Source organism: Mustela putorius, unplaced genomic scaffold (genome assembly GCF_011764305.1).
Source record: "Mustela putorius furo isolate JIRA1106 unplaced genomic scaffold, ASM1176430v1.1 tig00003913_pilon_pilon_pilon, whole genome shotgun sequence".
NCBI classification, from domain to species: domain Eukaryota; kingdom Metazoa; phylum Chordata; class Mammalia; order Carnivora; family Mustelidae; genus Mustela; species Mustela putorius.
This window is the reverse complement of record NW_025422060.1, coordinates 1,009,535-1,030,026: the sequence shown is the minus strand read 5'-3', so window position 1 is coordinate 1,030,026 and position 20,492 is coordinate 1,009,535.

Below are 20,492 nucleotides of genomic sequence, written 5' to 3'. Positions count from 1 at the left end.
TTTAAGTGCGGGCCTCAGGCAGCCACTGACACAGTGGCTGGGGGTTTACACTGCCTGTGAGAGGTTGCAGTGCTCAACAAAGTTTGCAGATGGAGAGTTATGTGTTCTGGACCATTCAGAGGTGAGCATACTGTGGCTTCTCTCTGAGGTAGAGATCTGGATGCAGAGAGTTTCCTTTGCTCTGACCCTCCAAAAAGGCAGTACAAAAAGCCACCAAAGAACAAAGAACAAAAAACCTTAGGGAACAAAAGCCTGAAAAAACAGAGCCCAGCCTCTTGATAGGGGGTAGGGAAACTCTGTCCAGGAAAGATTGACTGAAAAACAGTGCAGCAGTTTCCTCCCCCAGAAAACAAGCCAAAACTACAAGAGACAACAACAAATGCAGGGTCCCCATAAAATTTAAAACCCCAAGATGAGGCAAAAACAATGTATTAAGTTCCCGGTATTGCCAACCAACTTGTATATTTCATAGATACAACGTTTCTCTCTCACTTTTTAAATTTGTTCTCATGATTCTTGTTCTTTTCTTTTCTTTTCTTTTTACCTACTTACCGTTTCAACTAGATGTTTAATACAACATTTTCCATTATAACTTCTTAACTTGAACTTGTTTCATACATATACTTTTGTTTCTTTTTATTTTTTTATATGTAGATGATAGATAGATAGACAGATAGATGATAGATAGGTAGATAGATAGATGATAGAAGCTTCAAGGTAGCCCTTTTCCCCTATTCAATTCTATCCCTATATATACCAGTTTTAATTTTCCTATATCTCTGGAAAGCTAAGTCATTTAACAAAGATAATATGATACACCCAGGAAGAACTGAAATAACCTTCCTCACCCATGTTGATGGTTTACAACCATCTTCCCGTCTTATTCGTTTGTCAGTGTTTCTGTGTGTTTATTTTTGTATCTTATAAATCTTAATATTGGAATTCATTTTGGCTGTTTTTTTTTCTTTTTTTTTTGTCAGTCTTTTTGTGTGTTCGTTTTTGCTTTTGTACTTTGTAAATCTTATTCTTGGAGCTAATTTTGGCTAGATTTTTTTTTCTTTTCTCTCTCTCTCTCTCTTTTTTCTTTCTTTTTGGTGCTGACTTCAAATTGCTCTGAAACTTTACAGGATGCATCTTGCCTGGATCATGATTGATATATTCAGCTATATACCCCACAAGCACCTCTCACCAAAATGACTAGGAGGAGGAGCACACAACAGGAAAAATTCAGAGACAGTGACCTCTTCCACAGAACTACTAGGTATAGACATAAACAACATGTCAGAAGTAGAATTCAGGGTAACAATTATCCAGACAATGGCTACATTGGAGAAAACCATTAGTAGCAACATTGAATCTCCAAGAGAAGAAGTGAGAGCTGATCTTGCAGAACTTAAAAATGCTATCAATGAAATCCAATCTAATCTAAATACTCTAACAGCTAGGATAAATGAGACAGAAGATTGAATTAGTTATCTAGAAGAGAAACTAATAGAAAAGAGGGATCAGGAGGAGGTCTGGAACAAACAGCTTAGAAGCCATGAAAACAGAATTAGGGAAATAAATAATGCCATGAAACATTCCAATGTCAGAATTATTGGGATCCCTGAGGGGGTGGAGATAGAGAGAGAGAGAGAGAGAGGACTAGAAGATATTGTTGAAAAAATCCTAGATGAAAATTTCCCTAATCTGGGGATTGGAACAAGTGTTCATGCCCTAGAAGGAGAAAACATACCCCCCAAGATCAATGAGGGTACAAAGACCTCCAGATATATCATTATGAAATTCACAAATCATAAATTCAGAGAAGATATCTTAAGGACAGCTAGGGCAAAAAGATTCCTTATGTACAGAGCAAAGTCCATCAAAATAATGTCAGACCTGTCCACAGAAACCTGACAAGCCAGAACAGGCTGGCAAGACATATTAAGGGCACTAAATGAGAAGAACTGCAGTCAAGAATACTTTATCCAGCAAGGCTGACATTCAGAATGGATGGAGAGACAAAGAGCTACCAAGAGTAGCAAAGTCTAAAAAGTCATGTGACCACCAAGCTGGCACTATAAGATATATGAAGGGGGTTCTATAAAAAAAGAAATCTCCCAAGAGTGATATAGAACAGAAATGTACACAGACAATCTATAGAAACAAGGACTTCACGGGCAACATGATGACAATAAAAATGTATCTTTCAATAATCACTCTCAATGTGAACGGTATAAATGCTCCCATAAAAGGCACAGGGTTGCAGATTGGATAAAAAGATGGAGCCCATCTATATACTGTCTACAAGAGATGCATTTTGAACCTAAGGATACATACAGACTGAAAGTGAAGGGATAGAGAACTATCTTTCATGAGAACGGGCCTCTAGAGAAAGCTGAGGTAGCGATTCTGATATCAGACAAATTATATTTTAAGCTAAAGACTCTAGTCAGAGATACAGAAGGACACTACATCATTCTCAAAAGGCTTATCCACCAAGAAGATCTAACAATTGTAATATCTACGCCCCCAAGTTGGGGACAGCCAACCATAAAAGTTAATTATTAATCAAAATAAAGAGTCATATTGATAAGAATACAGTAATTGCAGGGGATCTTAACATGCCACTCTCAGCAATACACAGATCATCTAAGCAGAAAATCAACAAAGAAACAAGAACTTTGAATGACAGACACATTGGACCAGATGGACCTCATAGTATATACAGAACATTGTACCCTAAAACAACAGAATACCTTTTCTTCTTGAGCACACATGAAAATTTCTCCAGAATACACCACATATAGTGTCACAAATCAGGGCTCAACTTATACCAAAAGTTTGAGATTATTCCCTTCCCAGATCACAATGCTTTGAAACTAGAACTCAACCACAAGAAAGTTTAGAAGGAGTTCAAACACGTGGATGCTGAGTCCATCCTGCTCAAGAATGTTTGGATCAACCAGGAAATCAAAGAAGAACTTAAACAATTCATGGAAACCAATGAGAATGAAGACACATTGGGAAAACCTATGAGATATGGCAAAGGTGGTCTTAGGGGGGAAATCATAGCCATCTAAGCCTCACTGAAAAAAATAAATAAATAAATAAAAATACTGAATACACCAGCTCTCTTTACACCTTAAAGAACTAGAAGATCAACAACAAATTAAGCCTACCCCATGCACAGGAAGGAAATAATTAAGGTTAGAGCAAAGATCAATGACTTACAAACTAAAGATACAGTAGAACACATCAATGAAACTAGGTGCTGGTTCCTAGAAAGAATTAATAATATTGCAAACCACTGGCCGAACTAATCCAAAAATAAAAAGAAAGGACCCAAACTAATAAAATTACAAATAAAAGGAGAGAGATCATGACTAACACCAAGGATATAGAAGGAAATATCAGAAATTATTATCAATAGCTATATGCCAATAAGTTAAGCAACCTAGAAGAAATGGATGTCTTCCTGGAAACCTATAAACTTCCAAAACTGAATCAGGAAGAAATTAACAACCTATTAATAGACCAATATCTAGTAATGATATTGAAGCAGTGATCCAAAACCACCCAAAAAACAGGTGTCCAGGACCTGATGAATACCCTTAGGAATCTACCAAACATTGAAATAAAAAAATATCTATTTTCCCGAAGCTGTTTAAAATTGAAAAAAATTGAAACAGAAGGAAAACTTTCAGATTCTTTCTATGAAGCCAGCATTACCCTGATCCTCAAACCAGGCAAAGACCCAATCAGAAAGGAAAATTTCAGACCAATATATCTGGTGAATATGGAAGCCAAGATTCTCAACAAGATCCTAGTTAATAGGATCCAATAGTACGACCCAGTGGGATCTACCCCTGGAATGCAAGTGTGGTTCAACATTCACAAATTAATGTAATAGAACAAATCAATAAGAGAAGAGAGAAGAGAGAAGAACCACATGATCCTCCCAATTGATGCAGAAAAAGCATTTGACAAAATACAGCATGGTTTCCTGATGAAATCTTTCAAAGTATAGGGATAGAAGGAACACACCTCAACTTCATAAAATCCATCTATGAAAACCCATGGTAAATAGCATTCTCACTGGGGAAAGTTGAGAGCCTTCCCTTTGATATTAGGAACATGACAAGGATGCCCACTCTTACCACCGTTGTTCAACAAAATATTAGAAGTCTTAACAACAGCAATCAGACAACAAAAAGAAATAAAAGGTATTCAAATTGGCAAAGAAGTCAAACTCTCTCTCCACAGATAACATGAAGTATGGATAAGGGTATGTGGAAAACCCAAAAGACTCCATACCCACATTACTAGCACTCATACAGTAATTCAATAATGTGGCAGGATACAAAATCAGTGCACAGGAATCAGTTGCTTTCTTATACACTAAGAGTGAAACTGTAGAAAGGACAATTAGAGAATTGTTTCCATTTACTATAGGACCAAACACTGTAAGATACCTTTGAATAAACCCAACTAAAGAGGTAAAAGATCTCAAGGAACTATAGAACACTCATGAAAGAAATTGAAGACACAAAAATATGGAAGAACATTCCATGCTCATGGATTGGAAGAATATACATTGTTAAAATGTTTATACTGTCCAGAGCAATATACCTTCAATGCCATCCAAATCAAAATTCCACTGGCATTTTTCAAAGTGCTGGAACAAAGAATCCTAAAATGTTTATGGAACCAGAGGAGAGCACAAATTGCTAAGGAAATGTTCTAAAAGAAAAACAAAGCTGGGGCATCACGTTGCCTGATTTCAAGTTTTATTTCAAAGCTGTGATAACATAGTACTGGCACAAAAACAGACATATAGAAGAGTGGAACAGAGTAGAGAGCCCAGATATGGGCCTACAACTTTATGGTTAAATAATCTTTGACAAAGCAGGAAAAAATTATATTGGAAACAAGACAGTCTATTCAGTTAACTGTGCTGGGAAATTGGACAGCAATGTAAAGAATGAAAGTCAACCATTCTCTTATACCATACACAAAGATAAACTCAAAATGGATGAAAGGCCTCAACGTGAGGCAGGAATCCATCAAAATCCTAGAGGAGAACATAGGCAGTAACCTCTTTGATATCGGCCACAGCAACTTCTTTCAATACACATCTCCAAAGGCAAAGGAAACTAAAGCAGAAATTAACTTTGGGAATTTATCAAGATAAAAACTTCTGCACAGCAGAGGAAACAGTCAACAAAACAAAGAGGCACCCTACAGAATGGGAGAAGATATTCACAAATGATGCTAAAGACAAAGGGCTTTAAGATCTATAAGGAACTTCTCAAACTCAACACCCAAAAAACAGATAATTGTGTCCAGAAAATGGGCAGAAAACATGAACAGACACTTCTCCAATGAAAACATAGAATTGGCTAGCAGACACATGAAAAAATGTTTATCATCATTAGCCATCAGGGAGATTCAAATCAAAACCACATTGAGTACCACCTTACACCAGTTTGAAAATTATTAACAAGGCAAGATACAAGTGTTGGAGAGGATGTGGATAAAGGAAACCCTCCAACACTGTTGGTGGGAATGCAAGTTGGTGCTGCCACTTTGGAAAACAGTGTGGAGATTATTAAAAAAAAAATTAAAAATAGAGCTACCCTATGACCCAGCAATTGCACTACTGGGTATTTACCCCAAAGATACAGATATAGTAAAAAAAAAAAAAAAAAAAAAAAAAAGGGCCATATGTACCCCAATGTTCATAGCAGCAATATCTACAATAACCAAAGTGTGGAAAGAGCTGAGATGCCCTTCATCTTGATGTCCTTCATCAATATTAATGGATAAAGAAGATGTGGTCCATACAAACAATTGAATAGTACTCAGCCATCACAAAGGATGAATAGTTCACTTTCAAATCAACATGGATGGGACCAGGAGAGATTGTGCTGAGTGAAATAAGCCAAGCAGAGAAAGTCAATTATCAAGTGGTTTCACTTACTTATGGAACATAAGAAATAACATATAAGACATTAGGAAAATGAAAGGAAAAGTGAAGGGGGGTGGAAATCAGATGGGAGATAAACCACGAGAGACTGTGGACTTTGAGAAACAAACTGAGGGTTTTAGAAGGGAAGGGGATGGGGTGATGCGTGAGCCTGGTGGTGGGTAGTAAGGAGGGCGTGTATTGCATGGAGCACTGGGTGTTTTATATAAACAATGAATCTTAGAACACTGAATCAAAAAATAATGATGTACTTCATGATGACTAACATAATAAAAAATGAAAGACATTGGAAATACAAAATTAAAATTAAATAATAAAAGATAATTAGGCTAAGATGAGGTTGTTAAGATGGTTTTTAATCCACTGTAACTGGTATCCTTATGAAAAAATATTAGGACACTTAGAAACAAACACTAGAGATGCATGCACAAAGAAAAAAGCCATTGAGTACATGGTGAGAAGGCAAGCTAGGGATAACAACATCAGGTAAATTCAAACCTGTTCTTCCCCTAATCTAGGTTTTCTAACCTCCAGAATCATGAGAAAATAAATATTTGTTGTTTAAGCCAACAGCCCATGATATTTCTAGTGGCAAATTAATATGCTAGTCTTAAGTCTTTTCTTTTTATTTTCACATTTGCAAGACCAATAAACAATAATATGTGTTTATTTGATTTGGTTTTTGATGGTAGTTGATACACTGGACTGGCTATTTCTTAAAATTTTCTCCTTTGCTGGTTGTCACTTTCATCTAGTTTTCCATGCATACTTTATTCCTTCCTACTTTTCTTTATGAGACCCTGTTCTTTCACAGAGCTCACAAACATTGCTGTGACCTAAGGAACTAAATTGATCTCTCTGCTCTTATAATTCTATAAATTAAAACTTTTTATACCATAGTTCATAATCTCTCCAAGATCTGTCTTCTCTTTCATTTGACATTTAACACACTTCCCCTTGTGAACGTGATTGAGCCACACAGGCAAGTCAGGTCAGTCCTTCAGATTGGCCTTTGGTACATGCTGCCACTCTGCCTGAAGCAGTGACCCCAGGACAGTGAATGGCTGACTTTTTCAAGGGGCTCTTAGCACTCTTCCTTTAATCAGATCCCCTCTATCACACACTAGATTTTACTTCTTTCAATATATTGGAAGTTATTCAGAGTTGTTCTATTTATCTATTTACTTACTTATATGATGCTTAGTTGTCTTTCTTCTGTAGAATATTAGGTCTGTAAAAGAAGAAGTGGTTTAAAAGAATGGGGCTGTGATATTCAAATTGAGAAGATTTATCCCATATGTGCTTCTTTTAACATCAATAAGTCCAAAGATCCAATACTTTACATTTTTGTGTATTATCAAATAATGTTACAAAATCTAATTTTTTTAAAGATTTTATTTATTTATTTAACAGAGAGAGATCACAAGTAGATGGAGAGGCAGGCAGAGAGAGAGAGAGAGAGACAGAGGGAAGCAGACTCCCTGCTGAGCAGAGAGCCCGATGCGGGACTCGATCCCAGGACCCCGAGATCATGACCTGAGCCAAAGGCAGTGGCTTAACCCACTGAGCCACCCAGGTGCCCCTACAAAATCTAATTTAAAAGTACTAAATAGAAATAAAAATGAAGGAAATCTACATAGACATTTCATATATTCTTTTATTCATTTAACAAAGGCTTAATCTCTTTTGTTTTCCTGTCACTGTTTCAGGGACTAGGTATACAATGCATCACCACTTTATTTCTATGAGATATGAAGACCATCTCCTTGACCAAGTTTTACTCAGGCTCCTCTTACCTTCTCAACTAGGTCTAGACCTTGAGCTTCTGTGTTTATCCTTAAATAGTCTAGTTATAACAAGAATCCTGCTAAAGTCATTTTAAAGAATGTCCTCCCATACTTGTTGTCTAATCATCCCTTACATCTTAAATTCTTAACCCTCACCATTCCCAGGTAATATGTAACTACCCTGGCCTAACTTCAGTGAGTATTCTGTTAGATATGTTTAACAAGAATTCCCTCTACCCTCGACATTTCTTCTTAATAATTTTCTATTCACCACCCTACTCCCATTACCAACCCCAGTAAAGGTACTCTTTGGCCATAAATCTCCACTTGTTATTACTGTGTTTGGTGTTGAGCTTCCTATCTTTACCCTATTGTGGTAGTTTTGAAACCTATATTAATAGCCTTGAATAAAGGTCTACCCTGGGACGCCTGGGTGGCTCAGTTGGTTAAGCGGCTGCCTTTGGCTCAGGTCATGATCCCAGCGTCCTGGGATCGAGTCCCACATTGGGCTCCTTGCTCCGCGGGGAACCTGCTTCTCCCTCTGCCTCTGCTGCCACTCTGCCTGCCTATGTGCGTGCTCTCTCTCTCTCTCTCTCTGGCAAATAAATAAATAAAATAGTAAAAAAAAATAAAGATCTACCCTACTGTTTTAACAAGTATTAGAATAACTTTTTCTTTAATAGATGACAAATTTATACTTTAAAAAAAGATTTGTAACAATTTCTTTTTTAAAATAATTATCTCTTTTACTTTTTTTTGGTGGAGGGATGCAGCAGAGAAGGGGAATCTTAGGCAGGCTCCACACAGGGCATAGACACAGGACTCGGTCTCACAACTCTGAGATCATGACCTGAGCTGAAATCAAGAGCTGGATGCTTAACTGACTGAACCACTCAGGTGTCCCTAATTATCTCTTTAAAAGATAATGCAATTTTAGTGTTTCAATGAATTGATAGAATGTGTTTTCTAACAAAGCACCTAGAGTTGTGTTGAAATTTGGTTTTGAATATCTACACCAGAAATATTTAGATTGAAAGAAGCCAGTACATTACACTTGGATCAAAGATGGAGGAGCCCTGTTATTTTTCTTCTTCATGTCTTTGTGCATCTCTGTTCTCAGGATTCTAGAATCACTGGCATGGAAAATTAATATCGCCTGTATTCTTTGGGGCCATGTATACTGCAAAATACCAAATTAAAAACAATTTTTTGAATGAATGTGGCCTAGTTAATAGTTACACACAGACACCAATTCTATGTCTAGTAAGTAAGTGGTATCTCTGATTTAAAGCACAACATAAAAGAAAATCTACTGCACCATATCCTTACAGACTACTTAAATATAAAGATGGTGTCACTATATAGATCCCCAAGACCAGTCCCTTATTGCTCACCTGCTTGTACCTACCAACATTTGTCCCACATTTTTCCTTAAACTCTTCTTTCTAGCTTATCTCTTAACACAGGCAAAAGACTGGAGGGCATAGCATCTCTTGATGGAAACCAAAGCTACTCTTCAAGCAATAATGACTATGTGGACAAAGAGCTATTATGGCCAAGACCACCAAAACCAGTTTAAGCTTAACTTCTAACTCATATTTGTGTAGATGGACAGTGGAGTGACCCATGCAGTGAGTGGCAGTTATAGTACTAAAATATCTGCCCAAGGAGAACCACCAGCCTCATTTACATAACATACTATATAATATAGGCATGTTTACTTAAGGCATATGCATGACCTTATGCCCACCTCTACATACAATGACAAAGCTCCCCTTTCTAAATATTTATCCTAACTCTAAATGAAGAGAACTCATTTATCCTTGACTAGGAAGTCACAGCTTTGGAAGTTATTCCCTGTGATCTCCTTATTTGATGCAAATAAAGCTTCCTCTGGGTGACAGCTCTACCTTGTGTAGTTTCTATCTGTGATTCACCAAGGAGTGAACTCATGTCAGTTTGCTTACAAGTTGTCTTTTCTTTCCTAAATCATCATGGGGAAAAGCCTTCTGTAATCGATATAATTAAGGCCCTGACAGATTTTGTTTAATGTAACTAATTTTAAGATGTTAATATGTTAATAGATACTCATAGTTTTATCATTTCTAAAATAAGTGATATTTTTCAAATAACTTTTTGAAATATTTATTGAAAATATTGATCAACAGCAGATGGAATAATAGAATAAAAATTACATTGGTATACTCTTTCATCTTCTGATGGGCTAACATGTATAATTAGCCAGAAAGTAAAAAGCAGGATATTCTCTTTACCTTCTCAGAATACTAAAGGTTTTCATGAATCTAAAAAACAATGTTCCTTGGCACACAAGCATGAATTATGTACATATAGCTACATTTAACAACAACAATTTGTAAAGGTTTATGACTTTTATCACCTTTATCTCTTCATCTTCTAATTTTAAATATATGTGAAACAGTACTTTCCCTTTCATGCAGAGCACTTAGATTGATGGAATGGTATTTGTAATTGAATACACAACTGTGAAAACCTTGGAACACATTTTAAGTACTGATGGTGTTTCAACAATTAAGATTATATTTAAAAATTTGTTCCTAGTGAATAAACCTTTGCCAAAGATATTAATAAACAGTATGTGTAATTCCTTTTATGCATTAATTGTAAAATCTCCCCCAAATATTATCAGGTATTAAATGCCTTACAAAGTTTTAAGATGCTCTGGGATTACTAACTGAAACAAAAATACAGGTATAATTTTGCTGTTTCTACACCTATGTAGCCATTGCTTTTCATATGCACTTAACCGAACCTACATATTGAGTAATTTCAACTTATTGGAACAGAATCAATGGAAGCCCCCCTTCCCCCAGTGTTTAACTGTAGCATTTTTCCACAACATGTGTTATGGAGCAATTTGCAGGATGCTAAAACTCTCATGTTCATTTCTCAACTGACAGCGATTTATATAATGTTTCCTGAATGATTCCAAACAATGAAACTCTTGCATATTAATCTAAGAAATGCACCAAATATAGCTTCAGTGCTTTAAAATACAGAGTGCACACTCTGTTTTGCTGCAGAGTCATGTATCTTAATCTGTTAGTCTCCTTGAAAGTATGTTATTTACCTCCCCACAGAGTTTATGCACATATCCTTAATAAATAGACTTTATCAGGCAACATTTATTCTTTTCAGGGAGATCATAAAGTTTTCAAAGCTGAGAGAATTAAAAGTTCAATTCAGTGTAGAACTATTCATTCAGTGCAGATTAACAGCAAACACCTACAAATATTCACAAATATGAGCTCAGTTATAATTCTCCCTATGGAAGTTTGTAAAAAGAGAGTGGCCTAAACCATAATAATATGTAAGCAAAAAACATTAATTTTGGATACACATAAGTATGTCATCATACTAGCCATCAACAAATGCCACATCATTGTAATTCTCCTTTCATTCATTTTAGGCTTTGCTAATGCTTGTGTTTATTGGAGTGAAGAAAAGGGATGTACTGGAAAAAGACCCACATTTTCTAACTAAAAAATCAATCAAAAGAATTTACTGTCAATATCCAAAGACCTTCAACTCAGAAAACTTATATATCTAACTTTTCAAGTTCAGGGAAAACCTAAAATAATACAGCTATTTTGCTAATCCCTTTGTCAGATATTGGATGTATGTGTGTGTGTGTTTGTGTGTGTGTAATAGAGAGAGAGAAAGAGAGAGAATCTGTGGTGGGAATTTTGCTTTTTATCATTTTGCATGAATTTGCTCTTGCATTTCAATTTCTCTTTTAACTCTTAACTGTGACTTTGTCTGCCATTTACTTTAATCCGCATTTAACCCCTGAAAAAGTCTGAGAAAAAAACCTCCTGTAATGTATGTCCTAGAACTTAACTAATTTAATAAGGTATTTTTCTTAAGGATTGTTTTTCAAGGTTGAAGAAACAGTCTTTCTTTTGCTCACTTACACAATATGCAATGCTTTGGGTTTAATTAAGTGACACAACAAATTGACCAGGATGACCAGGAAGTGTTTTGATCCAAATTACTGGAATGGAAATTCTACTTTGTTCTCTTAGTAAGTTAGAAGCCAGAATCTTTCACCATTATATCTGACAACAGGAATTTACTCTATATCCCCTGATACAGCTTGTAAGGAGCAACAGGCCAGGCTGTATGTGACCAGAGGTTATAACACTCTCATTCATTATGCTGCGGTCATGAATCTGCCTGTTAGAGACAAGCTCCATCCATCCATTTAGCTGTCATTCTGACCATGAATGTAATGTTATTATAGTGAGGGCCAAGTCCACTGCTCATGCCAGATATTGTTAGGAATTCAATCCATTCTATGTATGAACACTGACTCCTTCAAATAACAAGATTTTGAGTGAATTACATATTGAGTGGTGAGTTTTCTTGGCATTTAATTATCCAGCTCAAAGAAGCATACTTCCTTAATTGTTCCTGAGGTTATTGTCTAGCATATAAACAAAAGGAATTTTGTGAAGAGATGGTATGATATTTACCACTGTAAAAACATTTCAAGTTATTATAATGTCTCTTTTAGTATTGTTATTTCTTAATGACATATTTTTTCTTACTGATATATTCCTATATGTCAGTAAAAATTGACCATCTTTTAGATGTTATATTGTTAGATAAAATTATAGGGAAATAAATCATAACAAAAGATCTATCTATTTTTACTTTTCTGTATTATATTACAATTCTTGCCCACATATTTATATTAAAACATAACTACGAAGATAGCAGCAAACATTGCCTCTTCTTTACTTTAAGTAATTATCGCTAGAGTTTATACAGCTCATCCATTGTATCACATATGTTGAATCAATTTTTTCCTCTCAAAAATTATGTGTTATAAATGAGAAAAGAACTGTATGGTTGTTCTTACTGTTTTTCATATCTTTCTCACATTTAAAAATGGCTGCCTGGTTAGAAGAAAACCATCACCTTTTCTATCTGGACTTTTGGAAAAAAAAAAAAAAACTAGCTTCCTTAGGTAAGAATGTGAGTTCTTTAAGGGTGCTTGGGTGGCTCATTCATTAATACTCTGCCTTCCAGCCTTGTTTGGCTCAGGTTATGATCCCAGGGTCCTGGGATCAAGCCCCCAAATGGGCTCCCTGCTCGATAGGAAGTCTGCTTCTCCCTCTGCCACCTGAAACTAGTGTTCCCTCTCTTGCTCTCTCTCTCTCTTTCTATCAAATAAATAAATAAATAAAATCTTAAAAAAAAAAAGAAAGAATGTGAGTTCCTTATGTCTATTCTTACATTTTATCTTCAGCCCTATTGACAATTCTACAATCTACCCTCTCAATGTGATCTCTTCTCTCTCCCTGAGCCCCACATGTCCTTGCTGGTACCAACTCATCTACTCTGGATGACTTCCTTCTGTATCTCTTGCCATTGATATCTTTACAACTCTCATCTCACTTTTCCCCCGAGGCTTTTCCCTTCTTTCTTTTTAAAAGATATAATTAACATATAATATTGTATTAATTATAGATGTACAGTGAAATTACTGTGTGTGTGTATGTATATAGGCTGTATCTGTATAAATATACATATATAATGAGAACTTTGAAGACCCTACTGTTTTAGCACCTATAGTCACTGTTCAGTACTTACCTCCCCATTACTTATTTATTTTCCAACTGGAAGTTTGTCACTCTTGATTTCATTTACCCATTTCATTTACTTCTAACCTTCTCTTTCTGGAAACCACCAGATTGTACTATGTATCTATGAATTATTATTTTTTTTAGGTTCTACATATAAGTTAGATCACATAGTATTTGTCTTTCTCTGCCTGGCTTATTTCATATAATATAATGCCCTCAAAATTTACCTGTATTGTTGTAAAAGCCAGGGTTTCCTTTGTTTTTATGCCTGAGTGATATTTCATTATATAAATTATATATATAATATATAAATTGTAGGGGGAAGAGCAAGATGGCAGAGGACTAGGAGACCTAAATTTTGCCTGGTCCCAGGAATTCAGATAGTTTTTAAACCATTCTGAATACCCACAAACTCAAGAGGAGATCAAAGAGAAGAATGGCAGCAATTCTATGAATAGAAAAGTGACCATTTTCTGGAAGGCAGAAGGTGCTGAGAAGTGAATCTGAGGCAATATACAGGAAGAAGACCATGGGGGTAGGGAGCCTCCATCACCTGGCTCCTGGCAAGTGAAAGAGAGCACTGGAGCACAAAATCAGAAATTTTAGAAGTCTGCTTTGTGGAAAGACATCACTCCAGTGGATAAATTGGTGGTGGGGGGTGGAATCCTCACTGAGACAGTGTGGTCTCAGGACCCTCAGGGTCACAGAAATACTGAGGGTGACTGAGGGTGGCAGAGTTCCCAGGTATTGGAGTGGGGAAGCCAGTAGCAAAGGCAGAGCTGAGGAGTGGGCTCTTAACTTGGGATTACCATAAACCATGGTCCAAGGCAAAGTTGGCTCACTACTCTTGGAACAGGGACCCCACAAGTGGCAGATCTGGGGATATCTCCTTCCTCCACCAGGAGGAATGGCATGTGACTGTACAGCAGGAATCTACTGGATTAGAAGACTCCAAATGTGGCCATGTGCCAGAGATAGAAACACTGTCACAGGCTGGATGAGCAGGGTACAGCCAGAAACCAGGGAGACAGGAGTGCTTGACTGCTTTTCTCTGAGAGCTCACTGAGGAGTGGTGTCACTGAGCTCTTGGCTCCTCTGGGGTTAGAGATTGGGAGGATGACATTTTCATTCTCATCCTCCAAAGCTGCAAGAAAGCGTTCAGGGAATAAGAGGTACAGAGTGCAAAGTTGAGCAGATTACTTACTCTGGCTGCTGGCAACGGTGGTGCAATTCCACCTTGGGGAAAGAAATTTGAGAATCACTGCAAGAGGCCCCTTCCCCAGAAGATCAGCATAACATACAGCCAAGAACAAGTTTATAGATCAATGAGAACAGCAAAACTCCAGTGCTAGGGGAATACAACACATAGACTTCCTGGGTTTTTCCCCATGATTCTTTAGTCTTTCAAAGTTAAATTTTAAAATTTTTCTTTATTTTTTTTCTATCTTTTCAAATTTCTTTTCAGTGTTCCGGAATTTGTTGCTTATGCACCACACCCAGTGCTCCATGCAGTATGTGCCCTCCTTAATACTCACCACCAGGCTCACCCACCCTCCCACCATGCACCCCTCCCCAACCATCAGATTTTTTCAGAGTCCAGTCTCTCATAGTTCATCTCCCCCCCAATTTCCCCCAACTCTCTTCTCCTCTCCATTTCCCCATGTCCTCTGTGTTATTTCTTGTGCTCCACAAATAAGCAAAACCATATGATTATTGATTTTCTTTGCTTGACTTATTTCACTCAGCATAATCTCTTCTTATCCCATCTATGTTGATACAAAAGCTGGGTATTCATCCTTTCTGATGGAGGCACAATACTCCATTGTATATATGGACCACATCTTCCTTATCTATTCATCTGTTGAAGGGCATCTTAGTTCTTTCCTCAGTTTGGTGGCTGTGACAGTTACTGCTATGAAAATTGGGGTACAGATGGCCCTTCTTTTCATTACATCTGTATCGTTGGGGTAAATCTCCAGCAGTGCAATTGCAGGGTCATAGGGAAGCTCTATTTTTAATTTCTTAAGGAATCTCCACACTGTTTCCCAAAGTGGCTGCAAACATTGAAAGACACTTCTCCAATGAAGACATACAAATGGCTAACAGACACATGAAAAAATGTTCATCATCACTAGGATTCAAATCAAAACCACACTGAGATACCACCTTACACCAATTAGAATGGCCAAAATTAACAAGAGAGTAAACAACGTGTGTTAGAGAGGATGTGGAGAAAGGGGAAGCCTCTTGCAGTGTTGTTGGGAATGCAAGTTGGTGCAGCCACTTTGGAAAACAATGTGGAAATTATTTTTCTATTTTTTGAGTTCTTCCTCTTTCCTAACATATTTTAACTATTTTATCTTAACAAGACCTTTTAAAAATATTTTTTTAATTTTCATTTTTATGGTCATATTCTATCCTCTCATTATATTTAACCTTATATTTTGTATACATAAGTTTTTCTTTCTTTAAAATTTTGGGATATGGTTTCTTCTAAGAGACCAAAATACACCCTAAATCTAGCATATGGCTTTGTTCTAGACTCCAACCTAATCACATTCTCTCATATTTTTGCTTCTTTGTCAACCAACTTCTTATCTTTTCAATTCCCCTTTTTAAAGTCTTTTTAAAAATTTTCATCTCTACAGTTATTGTAATGTTCCTTCATCATCTTTACATATATATATGTATATGTATACATGTATATACATATTTTTCTTTAATTTTTTTAAATTTCTTTAAAGTTTAAAAATTTTCTTCTAACAGATCATAATACACTTAAAACCAAGTGTATGGCTCTGTTATATGTATTCTATTTACCAGTTTAATTATATTTATATAAATACAAATATAGATATAGATGATAGATAGATAGATAGATAGATAGATTTTATTTTCATTTATTCTCCCCCTGGTTTCAGTCTCTTCTGATTTGGTGAGTGCATATTTTTCTGGGGTTGTGGCTGCCCTTTTAGCACTTAGCATTTTGTTCCATCATTCATCTATTATTCTCTGGATAAATATCAACTGCAAGGGACCTTTCAATATGGACATTAGTAAGATATCAGAACTAGAGTTTTGAATGATGATTACAAGGATGCTGGCTGGGCTTGAAAAAAACAAAGATGATACTAGAGAATTCCTTTCTGGAGAAATAAAAGAGCTAAAATCTAACCAATCTGGAAAAAAAAAAGTTAAAAGTGAGGTGCAATAAAAAATAGAGACTCTTGCCAGGATAAATGGGACAGAAGAGAGAATTAATTATATAGACCAAATGATGGAAAATAAAGAAGCTGAGGAAAAGGGAGATAAACAACTATTGGATCATGAGGGGAGAATTAGAGAGATCAGTGATACCATAAGACAAAACAATATTAGAATAATTGGGATCCCAGAAGAAGAAAGAGAGAGGGGAGCAGAAGGTATATTGGAGCAAATTATAGCAGAGAAATTCCCTAATATGGGGAAGGAAACAAGCATTAAAATCCAGAAGGCACAGAGATCGACCCTTAAAATAAATAAAAATAGGTCAGCAACGGGGCACCTGGGTGGCTCAGTGGGTTAAGCCGCTTCCTTCAGCTCAGGTCATGATCTCAGTGTCCTGGGATCGAGTCCCGCATCAGGCTCTCTGCTCGGCAGGGATCCTGCTTCCCTCTCTCTCTCTCTCTCTGCCTGCCTCTCCATCTACTTGTGATTTCTCTCTGTCAAATAAATAATAATAAAAAAAATAGGTCAACAACCCATCATCTAATAGTAAGACTTACAAGTCTCAGAGACAAAGAGACAATCCTGAAATCAGCTCAGGTTAAAGGGTCTGTAACCTACAATGGTAGAAATGCTAGATTGGCAGAAGACCTATCCACAGAGACCTGGCAGGCCTGAAAGAACTGGCATTATATATTCGAGCACTAAATGAGAAAAATAGGCAGCCAAGAATACTATATCCAGCTAGGCTCTCACTGAAAATAGAAGGAGAAATAAAAATCTTCCAGGACAAACAAAAACTAAAATAATTTGCAAACATCAACCCAGCCCTGCAGGAAATATTGAAAGGGGTGCTCTAAGCAAAGAGAAAGCCTAAAAGTAACAGACCAGAAAGGATCAGAAACAACAGACAGTAACAGTCATCTTACAGACAACACAATGGCATAAATTCATATTTTTCAACAGTTACCTTGAACGTAAATGGGCTAAATGTCCCAATCAAAAGACATGGGGTATCAGAATGGATTTAAAAAATGAGACCCATTTATATGCTGTCTGCAAGACACTCATTTAAGACCCAAAGATACCTCCAGATTTAAAGTGAGGGGTTAGAAAACCATTTACCCTGATAATGGACATCAAAAGAAGCTGGGGAAGCAGTCCTTATATCAGATAAATCAGATTTTAAGCCAAAGAGTACAATAAGAGATGAGGAAGGACACTATATAATACTTAAAGGGTTTGTACAAGAAGATCTAACAATTTTAAATATATATTTCTCTAACATGGGAGCATTCAATTATATAAACAGATTAAAAAGAAAATCAAAGGAACACATTGACAATAATACAATAATAGTAGGGGACTTTAACACCTACCTCACTGAAATGGACAGATCATCAAAAGAACAATGAAATAAAGTCTTTAAATGACACATGGGACCAGAATGACATCATAGATACATTCAGAACATTCCATCCCAAAGCAACATAATACACATTCTTCTTGAGTGCATATGGAGCATTCTCCAGAATAGATCACATCCTGGGTCACAAATCAAGTCTCAGCAAGTACCAAAAGATTGGGATCATTCCCTGAATGTCTTCAGACCATAGTGTTTTGAAACTAGAACTCAATTGCAAGAGGAAAGTTGGAAAGAACTCAAATACATAGTAGCTAAAGAGCATCCTACTAAAGAATGAATGGGTCAACAAGGAAATTGAGGAAGAATTTAAAAAATTCATGGAAAAAATTCATAGAAACAAATGAAAATGAAAACACAAATGTTCAAAATCCTTAGTATATAGCAAAGGTGGTCCTGAGATAAAAGAGCAATAAAAGCCTGTCTCAAGAAACAAGAAAGGTCTCAAAAGGAGAACCTAATCCTACACCTAAAGGAGCTGGAGAAACAACAGCAAAGAAGGCCTAAATGCTACAGAAGAGAAATCCTAAAGATGAGAGCAGAAATCAATGAAATAGAAACAAAAATAACAATAGAACAAATAAAAGAAACTAGGAGCTGGTCCCTTGAAAGAATTAATAAGATTGATAAACCCCTGGCCAGAGTTATCAAAAAGAAGAGAGAAAGGACCCAAACTAATAAAATCATAAATGAAAGAGGAGAGATCATAACCAACACCAAAGAAATACAAACAATTATAAGAATACATTACGACCAATTATATGCCAGCAAATTTGACAATCTGGAAGAAATGGGTGCATTCCTAGAGACATATAAACTACCAAAACTGAATCAGTAAGAAATAAAAAAATCTGAACAGACCATAACCAGTAAGGAGATTGAAGCAGTCATCAAAAATCTCCCAAAAAACAAGAACGCAGTGCCAAAAACTTCCCAGGGGAATTCCACCAAACATTTATTCTCCTGACACTGCTCCAAAAAGTAGAAATGGAAGGAAAACTTCCAAACTCTTTGTAAAGGCCAACATTACTTTGATCCCCAAACCAGAAAAAGACACCATCAAAAAGGAGAAATTACAGAACAATATCCCTGATAAACATGGATGTAAAAATTCTCACCAAAATATTAGCCAATAGGATCCAATAATGCATTAAAGAATTATTCACCAACACCAAGCAGAATTTATTCCTGAGCTACAAGATTTGGTTCAACATCTGCAAATCAATCAATGTCATACAATACATTAATAAAAGAAAGAACAAGAACAATATGATACCCTCAATAGATTCTGAAAAAAACATTTAACAAGGTGTAGCATGCTTTCTTGATCAAAACTATTCACAGTGCTGGGATAGAGGGTACATACCTCAATATCATAAAGCCATATATGAAAAATGCACTGCAAATAGCATCCTCAATGAGGGAAAATGGAGAACTTTCCTCAGCTCAGGAACATACAGGTCAGGAACACACAGGGCTGCCCACTATCACCACTGCTATTCAACATAGTAATAGAAGTCTTAGCTTCAGTAATCAGACATCAAAAATAAATAAAAGTCGTCTGAATTGGCAAAGAAGTCAAACTCTCATTCTTTGCAGATAATACAAATCCTTAGTAGAAAACCCAAAGACTCCAATCCAAAACTGCTAAAACTCATACAGGAATTCAATAAACTCTAAGGATAGAAAATCAATGCACATAAATCAGTTGCACTTCTTTTTTTCCCCATTATATTAAAAAAGATATATTACTTTTTAGTGTTGCAACATTCATTGTTTATTCACCACACCCAGTGCTCTGCAATATATGCCCTCCAAAATACCCATCACCAGGCTCACCCAACCCCCCACCTCCCTCACCCTCAAAACCCCTCAGTTAGTTCCACAGAGTCCACAGTTTCCCATGCTTCATCTCCTCCTCTGATTTCCCCCAACTCCCTTCTCCTTTCCATCTCCCAATGTCCTCTATGTTATTCCTAATGCTCCAAAAGTAAGTGAAACCATATGATAATTGACTCTCTCTGCTTGACTTATTTCACTCAGCATTATCTCCTCCAGTCCCTTCCATGTTGATACAAAAGTTGGGTATTCATCCTTTCTGATGGAGACATAATACTCCATTGTATATATGGACCACATCTTCTTTATCCATTCATCCATTGAAGGGCATCTTGGCTCTTTCCACAGTTTGGCAACTGTGGCCATTGCCACTATGAACATTGGGATACAGATGGCCCCTCTTTTCACTACATCTGTATCTTTGGGGTAAATACCCAGTATTGCAATTTTAGGGTCATAGAGAAACTCTATTTTTAATTTCTTAAGGAATCGTCACACTGTTTTCCAAAGAGGCTGCACCGACTTGCATTCTCAACAACAGTATAAGAGGGTTCCCCTTACTCCACAACTTCTCCAACATGTGTTGTTTACTGTCTTGTTAATTTTGGCCATTCTAACTGGTGTAAGGTGTTATCTCA